Here is a 10149-nt window from a genome sequence, read left to right as displayed (position 1 = left end):
GTCTGTCAAAGAATAAAGGAACACCTTTATACCTATACTTAGTAATAATCTAACATCCACTTGCAACGCCTCCTACAGTCTCTAAGACATGGGTCCAGCAACGGTCATTTTCAAACTCTCTCTTTCTTAACCTGAAGATGACCTAGGAATGTCGAAACGTTGTTCTCTCCTTATCAATAAAAGTGTTAATACTCATACGAACCTTCTGATATATATTTTTATTTCAAGTGGGTTTCTCGTCATCAAGAATTAAGGATGGATCGTTGACTTAAAAAAGGGAGATTAGAAGACTCACTTTCTCAACACACAGCTGCACCGTCTACGTTCAAAGATGCTGAAAAAGATGAAACTGACATATCAAAAGGTCTCTGACTCATGGAAGGAAAGAATATACTTCAAAGAAACTGTGCAAAGCTGTAAATAAGAAACAAAAATCTGACGAAATGAAAACTATGATTCCCTCGGCTTTATAGATGTTAATAATTCACCTTACTGTGTCTTATGCAACAGAAATTTTCAAATAGTATTATGGTGCCAGTGAAGTTGCTGCGTCATTTTGAGACCAATCATTCAGAATTTAAAGAAAAAGGAAATGAACATTTAAAACGTAGAAGTGATCAGCTGTTTAAAAACCAAAAAATATTGGTTACAGAATTTCAAACAAGAAATGAAAAAGTCACTGAAGCATCATACAGAGAAAATTATCGTATTGCATTGGCTGAAAAGCACACACAATAGCTGAGAGACTAATAAAGCCTTGTACATTTGACATTGCTGAATGCCTGCTGGATAAAAAGTCAGTAAAAAAATCACAGCAGTGTCACATTCCAATGATACAGTAGCTCGTCGAATTAGAGAATTAGATGCAAATATAAAGACTGAGTTAATATCTTGTCTGCAGAATTGTACTTTTACCTTACAAATGGACGCATCTACAGACGTGGTTGGACTTGCTGTTTTACTTGTATTCGTCCAGTATCAGCACCAACTATCCATCGCAGAAGATCTTTTATGTAAATTCTTGCCAACAAACACAACTGGTGCTGAAATATTTAATGCCTTGAATAACGTTTTTGAATCTCATGGTTTAACCTGAAACAACTGTGTCTCGAGGCAAAGCACTTGTGCGATTGTTTGAGTTGCGAGTTGAACTATCCGCTTTTTTCATGGAACACCATTTTTAATTGAAAGAATAGCTGACAAAAAAAAACTATGGTTATTCTGACTTGGGCATTTGGTAGACATGTTCTCGAAAATGAATAAAGTGAGCCTGTCACTTGGAGGAAAATAACTGACACTCTATGTTACAAATGAAAAAATTAGAGCCTTTAAGCGAAAATTAGAATTTTGGACAATTTATATCCGCCATTGTGAGCTTGACAGCTTCCCAATACTTAAAGACTTTTTTGACGGAATCAGTGGCGATATTAACGAATATGATTTTTTTATAGAGTGTAACGAAATTTGTCAACATTTGGAAGATCTACAAAACTCAATGAACCAATATTTTCCAATAACTAATGCACGGTGTTTCAAAATCATACATGGGTAAAAGATCCATTCAAAGTGCAGGATAGACCAATGGATTTTAATGTAACAGAGTACGAAAGGTTCATTGATATGGTTTCAGATTCCACATTGCAACTAACCTTTGAAAAACTACCACTTTTCAAGTTTTGATGTTGTATCAACGTACACGTTATGTACGTGTTTTCTTATAGCAAAGCCACGTCGGGCTATCTGCTGAGCTCACCGAGGGGAATCGAACCCCTTATTTTAGCGTTGTAAATCTGTAGACTTGCTGCTGTACTAGCGGAGGGCTTTAAACGAAGAATATCCACAATTATATGAAAAAGCTGTTGAAATATTCCTCCCTTTTCCAACTACATATCTGTGTGAGGCCATATTTTCTTTATATGCTTCAACCAAAACAACATATCGCAACATGATTGAATACAAAAACAGATGCGATAATCCAGCTGTCTTCTATTAAGCCAGACATAAAGAGATGTGCAAAAAGGTAAAACAATGCCACTTTTCTCTATAAAAATATCCCCCGCTAGTACAGCGGTTAGTATACGGATCTACAACGCTAAAATCAGCAGTTCGATTCCCCTCCGTGTGCTCCGCTGATAACCCGATGTGACTTTGCTATAAGAAAATACACTCACTAAAAATGTTTTTTGTTTTGGAAAATATAGTTATTTTTCACAAGAAACATGTCATATTTAACATGCAATGGATTTATTGTTGTTATTGAGGCCCGGCATGGCTAAGCGTGTTAAGGCGTTCGACTCGTAATCCGAGGGTCTTGCGTTCGAATCCTGTTCACACCAAACATGCTCGCCCTCCTAGCCGGGGGGGCATTATAATGTAACGGTCAATCCCACTATTCGTTGGTAAAAGAGTAGCCCAAGAGTTCGCAGTGGGTGGTGATGACTAGCTGCCTTCCCTCTAGTCTTACACTGCTAAATTAGGGACGGCTAGCGCAGATAGCCCTCGAGTACCTTTGCGCGAAATGAAAAAAAGATATTGTTATTTTTAAATGAATTAATAAATAAATATTTAAAAGAAATTCTCAGTTTTAATTTGTAATTCGGTAAATATCGATAGATATAACTCACATATACAAAAGCTCTTTGGGGTCCTCAATAATTTTTAGGAGTGTAAAGTGGTCCTGAGACTTAAAGGTTTGAGAACGGCTTGTCTAGAGAAATCGATAATTAGTAGTTAACATTACAGATATGTAAAGCATGACCCGATTTTAATGAAAGTGATTCATTTATGTAGAAACACATACGACATTTTGTGGAAAGCGTGTGCGTGATGAAAAAAAACGGATATTATTTTCTGATTTGGTGTACATCTAAATATTTAAAGACAATAAAACTATCGCAGGCCTGCATAATAATTGACTGTCTGCAATGCGAATGATCGGTAGTTCAACTTGTGACTTAAATAAAGGTTGGTGACAATCAAGTCTCTTTCTTAATATGATTCACACCGTAACAGTTGCGTTTCACAAAAATGTATATGTATAGCAACAAGACCACTGCTATATATATCGTATCGCAGCCTGGCAAGATGCGTCCTGACAAAAGACTTAATTGTTACTGGATCTAGCAGTTTTATTGTGGTTAACATATATTCGACTTTGCTTTCTTAATGGGTTCTTAGAAATACACACACCCATGTATCTGTGTGCGCGCGCGCGCATGTATACCTTATTTGTCAATGTGAAGCGAAATGCATTTTAAAGTATTTCATTTTATTAATGAATTATTGTTAGATATCAAAGAAGACGTTGAAATATTTATCGCATTTGTAAAGTATTGAAAAGAAGACAGCCAGTCACAACAAAGTGTTATGATTCGATTAAAAGCATCCAAAAATTTCGTAGGTATAATATGGACATTGGACTCGTAATGTAAAGTAGCAAGATCGAATCCTGTTACTGAACACGCTCGTCTTTTCAACTGTGTAATAATTATAACGTGACGACTAATTCCAGTACTTGTTGGTAAAGAGTAGCCCAACAATTGAATGTGGGTACTGTTCGCTAAATGCTTTCCTTCTAGTCTATCATTCCAAAATAAGTAATAGCTAGTGCACACAGCTTTCGAATAATTTTGTGCAAAATCCAACAAACAGCCAAACAAAAGGTATAATGGGGAACCGTTTCCTTCCAAATAATATCCACTCGGTTTGGATTCCTTTACGTGGGGAGGGGACCTCCCAGGGAAGGTTCTGTTCTTTCAGTTCACCTTCTCTGGGATCTAAACATCAACCCACGTGTTTGCCGTGCGTGACAACCCGTGAAGGGGAGGAGAGGATCCTGGTGGTTGAGGAGTCCAAACCTAACACACCATTTTGGCCTTGAGATTTGAGACACCTTTAGACTTGCGGCCTTGGGGTGGCTCCCCTTGGGTCAATCGGCTGGTCCACTTGGGCTTGAGTTAACCAAATACCAATGTTGGATGCTCTTAACAGGTATTGTGGACATATCTGATACTGGTGTTTAAGTATAGTGCTCACTAAACCCTGGCATAACTGCAGTGTTCTTGTTTGGCATTGTACTATGTCCCCTCGTAGGGTTCCATGGTGGGTGGGGTCAGTGGGTACTGAAACATTCTGGATCCCCCAAATAAAAACTGAAATGAAATGGTGAAAAACAGTCCATAAGTAAATGACCACGTCTTAGAGATTGCGAGCAGCAATCTTTAACATCTGTAACACCTGTACCTCATTTTCTTATATTACATTCTCATTCAGACAAATCTTTGGGGTAAATGTCTCCTCTTTTTATTCAGAAAGGACTAGAGGTATCCAACGTCAGTCAAAAGGCTTTGCTCTGGTGACATGTGATGGAAGCATCTACATCTAAACATAGTGAACTCGTGTTACATTCGAAGGCAATTGGGGATATACCCATTGAGATTACTCTGCATGCTAATTTGAATTCGTCATGAGGAGTTACTGTTGAGAGGGGTTTAAGAACATCCCCAAGTCGGAGATTCTTGCTGGTTTCTCCACACAAGGAGTTTCTGCAGTGAAGGTGTATCACCACTTGCAAAGATGGAATTACGATTTCGACCATTGTCCTTATCTTAACATTTACATTACCGCATCTACCTGCCACCATCAAGACAGGTTGTCTTAATTGCAAGGTACGACCATCTATTCCAAACCTTCTCAGATGTTTCCAATGTTAGTAGTTCTGTCAATTGAAGGCATCATGTCGTGGTTCCTTGACGTGTGCCCATTGTGGTGGAAAGGACCAATATGCCTACGAGTGTGAAACAGACCCTCATTGCGTAAATTATAATGGCTCTCATCCATCCTATTTTTGTTTTTGCCCTAAGTGGTTGGAAGAAAAAGAGATGCAGCATTTGAAAACGATTCAAAACATTACTTACCCTGAGACTCGAAAGTTACTGTTCACCACTTTACCTCGGACGTATGGTGCTGCACTTCATTCCACTACTATAGTGGGAGTGCAGACAGATCTCATCATGCCTCTGAAAGAACCATTCTCAAACCATATGAAAAGTCTTTTGACCTCCATGGTTAAGAGAGTTGGTGAATCAACGTCAAAACCCATCTCTGTCCCTAACATTCATTCCACCAAACCCCAAAATCGACATTCTTTGGTTCCGAGTACGGGCATCTCCTCAGGTACACTTTCTTCTCTCGCTTTCAAGATGCAAAACGATCATTTGTTCATGTCTTTAGTCGCTGGAATCCTCTTCCAATGACAGAGACCTGCCCAATCAACCCAGATAAGGTCTGTAAACGTCCTTCAAATATAGAAACATAAAGAAAAAAGACTTGGTCCGAAACAGAAGGACTCTCCACCCAATTCGCCTACATATACAATGGAACTGTCGAGGTTTACATTCTAATCTATATGACATCAAAGCACTAGTTGTTTCTTGCCATCTTGTATGTCTTTCTTTAAGGAAACATTTCTGAAACTTGTTTATACAGTCACCTTTCTGGAGTTTTCTTTGTACAGAAATATAACAGGTTATGTGATGAATGAGTGCATGGAGGGATGGTATTGTTGGTTGATCAACATGTGCCCACCATGTTTTTGCCATTCGACACACCCTTGAAGGACTTAGCCATCTGTGTTTCGTTGGGTCGTACCATCACTCTTTGTTCTCTCTACTTGTATCCTAAAGAGACATATTCTCAATCAGACTTTGATGCTCTCGGTTAATAGTTTCCCTCTGCCTTTTTAATCCTGAGGGATTTTAATCGACATGATCCCCTCTGGGGAGGTATTAATATTGATGAGAGAGGTTGCTTCATAGACTGTATGCTCTCAGATAACAACGTTTTTCTTTTCAGTACTGGTTCTTATACTTATTTTCATGCACCTAGTCAGTCCTTTACTGTTTTTTATCTCTCAACTTCTTTCTCTTTGCTGTTATCCCACTTTTCATGGAGGGTTGATCTAACCCATTAGGCAATGTTAATTTTCCTATCATTTTGAAAGAGACTGGCGGTAGATGATGCCACCCGATCCGCGTGCCCCGGTGGAAGCTGGATCAAGCCAACTGGCCCTCATTCACTGTTCTCATGGAACTTGATCTTGCCATCATCTTTAAGCCATTAATAGACCACTGCGTGGTAGCAGTGACTGACTGTATCATAGAGGCAGCTGCTTAATGTAATCCTAAAACCTTGACACGTTTTTTACGATATCCTCTTCCGTAATGGAATACTGCCTGTCATATGGTACAGAATGCCCAAAAACGGGCCTGAGATACTTTTTATAGGTATCCCACACTCTCGAACTGCATCACTTTCTAGCAGGCCTATGCACAAGCTCGGCAGGTAATACGTGAAAGCCAGCAGGAATCTTTGATTAATTTCCCAACCAGCATCTCTTCTATCACCAGTTTCAAAGTCATATGGGACAGGATTAGAAATGTTAGTGGGCAGTATAATTCTATTCCTCTTTCGACCTTGCTCTCTGATGGTCAAGGAAATAGCTGATACCTAGAGCATTGCTGATACTCTCTGTGAAAGCTTTTCCCAGGTATCCAGCACTTTTGCTTCATCCTACACCATCCTAGCCATCAAAATTCGGGCAGTGTGTTCACCTCTTTCCTTTCGAGCTGATCATGTACATGACTATAAAGGCCCCTTGACACCGATGGAATTCAAACTGGCTCTTTATCAGTTTGGCAGTACGTTTGTTGGACCTGATGATATATACTACGAGATACTGTCCCATCTATCTCCTACTTCTCTTGCTATTCCTTTGATTCTTTTTAACTGGATCTGGCAGGAGAATGTTTTTCATGATTCCTCACACCAGGTTATTGTCCTGTCTTTCTCTAAGCAGGGCCTGGCATGGCCTAACGCGTTAAGGCGTGCACTTCGCAATCTGAGGATCGCGGGTTCGCGCCCGAGTCGCGCCAAACATCCTCGCCCTCCCAGCCGTGGGGGCGTTATAATGTGTCGGTCAATCCCACTATTCGTTGGTAAAAGAGTAGCCCAAGAGTTGACGGTGGGTGGTGATGACCAGGTGCCTTCTCTCTAGTCTTACACTGCTAAATTAGGGACGGCTATCACAGATAGCCCTCGAGTAGCTTTGTGCGAAATTCCAAAAACAAACAAACAAACAATTCTCTAAGCATGAGAATGATCCCAAGATTCCTTCAAACTACTGCCAAATTGCTTTAACGAACTGTCTCTGTAAGACCTTAGAGAGGATGGTTGATGTTTATCTTGTTTGGTTCCTTGAATTAAACAACCTTCTCTCGCATACCCAGTGTGGGTTCCAATGACAGCGATTCACCCTGAGCCACCTCATTTGACTTGAAACATCAACCAGAGAAGCCTTTCTCAAATGACAACATCTTGTATCAATAACCTTTGATACTACATGGAGGTACGGCATTTTGTAAGACCTCCATTTATATGGGTTACATGATCATTTGCCCATTTTTATTAACACATTTTAATGGACAGGCGATTCCAAGTTTGTGTGGGTTCGACACTTTCAATTCTTTTCTACAGAAACTTGGAGACCCTCAGGGCTGTGTTTTGGGTGTCACACTTTTCAGTATAAAGATTAATGCCATCACTGAACAACTCCCTCTTACTGTTGCAAACAGGCTCTATGTTGACGACTTTCACATCTGATGTCAATCGTCGAACATGAGGTATAATGAACTGCAGCTACAAACTATTTTCAGTAATTTACTGAAATGGATCATAGCAAACGGCTTTAACTTCTCTCTCTCTAAAACCATTTGCATGCACTTTTGCAGCCAATGGGGTATTTACCCTGATCCTGAACTTCTTACTGGTGAAGTTTTACTACCTGTGGACCCTGAGACAAAGTTTTTGGGTCTTATCTTTGACCGTAAGCTGACCTTTATACGACACATCAAACAGCTACGACTACGAGTCAAATGTACAAGAGCACTGAACATTCTCTGTGGCCTTTCGTTCACCACTTGGGGAGTGGATCGATGTTCTATGCTGAAGATATAACGTGCTATTATTCGATCGAAACTAGACCATGGGTCACTGGTCTATGGCTCTGCCAGGACTTTGGCCTTAAAGATGCTGGACCTCATTCATCATCAAGTGCTTTCTACACTTCCCCAGTCCAGAGCTTATGCATAGAGTATCATGAACCTCCTCCACATCGCCGCCATTTGCAACTGCCTTTACTGTAGGCTTCAACACTTCGATCCTTATCACAGCATTCAACCCGGGTTTGTGTTTTACTTTTTCAGTGGGCCACGCTTTTTAAGAACAGACGATCTGCCATTGTTCCTTTTGGCCCTAGTATCTAGGCACAGTTGCTTAAATTGAGTCTACTTTTGATAACATTGCATTGCTGTATCCACTGGTCAGTTTATCCCACCATGACCTATTACAATCCCCAAATGTGAGCTTTTTAAAGTCATCTGAGAAAAGCAGATACTCCCGATTGGAAGTTTGTTTCGTTTGTTTGTTTTAAATTTCGCATAAAGCTACTCAAGGGCTATCTGTACTAGCTGTCCCTAATATAGCAGTGTAAGGCTAGAGAGAAGGCACCTGGTCATCACCACCCACCGTCAACTCTTGGACTACTCTTTTACCAATGAATAATGGGGTTAACTATCACATTATAACGCCCACACGGCTGAAAGGATGGGCATGTTTGGTGTGACGTGGATTCGAGCCCGCGACCCATCTAATTACGAGTCGAGTGCCTTAACCACCTAGCAATGCTGGGCCAACCAATTGGATATACAGTCTTTTATTTGCTGAGCATCTTTTGAACTATCCTTCCATTCCCATTTATACGGATGATTCAAAATCAGGTGACTCTGTGAGTTCTACCATGGTTTTTTGTGGTTCGGTGGTTGTGCACAGAATCTCCTCTACAGTTTCCGTGTTCACTATTCAACTGTATGCCATTTCTCTTACTCTGGATCACATAGAAGCTAAGCAGTACTCGAATTGCACTATTTATATTGATTTTCTTAGTTCTCTACTGGCCCTGGAATTGCTTCACGTTAGTTTTCACCCCATTCTCGCCGATATTCAAAATCGGCTGGTCAAGTTCTCTTTTACAACTACTTCTATCCAGTTCTTTTAGATACCAAGTCACGTTGGTATTTGCGGGAACGGGCTCACTAACACCGCAACAAATGTCTGCTCTGGCGTTATCACTGCTGTGCCTGTTCCATACATGGACTATGGTCCTTTATTCAAGGCTATGCTCCATACCAGCTGGCAATCGACTTTTCAAATTAAAACCCTTTATTGGACTTTGGCCAACTGTATGCAACGTGTAATCTAGTTGGGACAACTTCCTCTTTCTGATCACTATGCATTCAGTTTTTTAACTCATCGTTTTCTTTTATCTGGGTCTGATGCATCAATGTGTGTCTGTGTGGCACTCAGGTCATATAAAGCTAAATTTTAGTGTCTTGCCGTCGTTAGAACGCTGAACGACGGCACCATTTTAGACATGTTTTGTCCTAAGGTTTATCCATAACGTTGGACATTGTCATTGACGATGGTGACACTGTCCATCTCACAAATGTTTTTCTTTTTTAAAGGCCATTAATTTTTTAATGTTATTTAAGTTTTTAATTTATAAGTTATACCTTTTTTAATATGATTCCTTTACAAGAACTAAAGTACAACTAGTTCGATATGAAATTAAAAAATGGCCGTAACGTCAAATAACTCGAAACCAGAACTGTAAAGGCCAATTTCAGGTGTCTAGCGCTGATGTTTGAAGTTATCCGCTAGTCATCCTGGCGAATTATAATAATTAAAATTATGCTATAGAAAGTCTTTTAAAACTTGTATTTCTGTACTTTTTCTCTTACTGCTGTAAATTAGATCTAAAAATTGGATGTAACGCTATTTAACTTTCGAATTCAAAAATTAAACTTTGTTTTGTTTTACATTGATTCTTTTTCACGAATTTTGATAATTTTACTTTACTTTTAACTTTTTACTGCTTGTTTGGTGCAGATAGCCTAATTGCTTTGCACCATAAAACGCCAAACCAACCAATTAATCCAAATAGTACAAATGTTTGAACATCTAGAAAAGGCAAATCCATCATCCACAGTATAAGACCACTACATCTCAGATCTGGTTCACTGTAATTGTAGAGTA

The sequence above is a fragment of the Tachypleus tridentatus genome, chromosome 11 (assembly GCF_004210375.1).
Source record: "Tachypleus tridentatus isolate NWPU-2018 chromosome 11, ASM421037v1, whole genome shotgun sequence".
Lineage (NCBI taxonomy): Eukaryota > Metazoa > Arthropoda > Merostomata > Xiphosura > Limulidae > Tachypleus > Tachypleus tridentatus.
The sequence above is the reverse complement of the archived record's forward strand: the minus strand, read 5'-3'. Positions refer to the sequence as shown.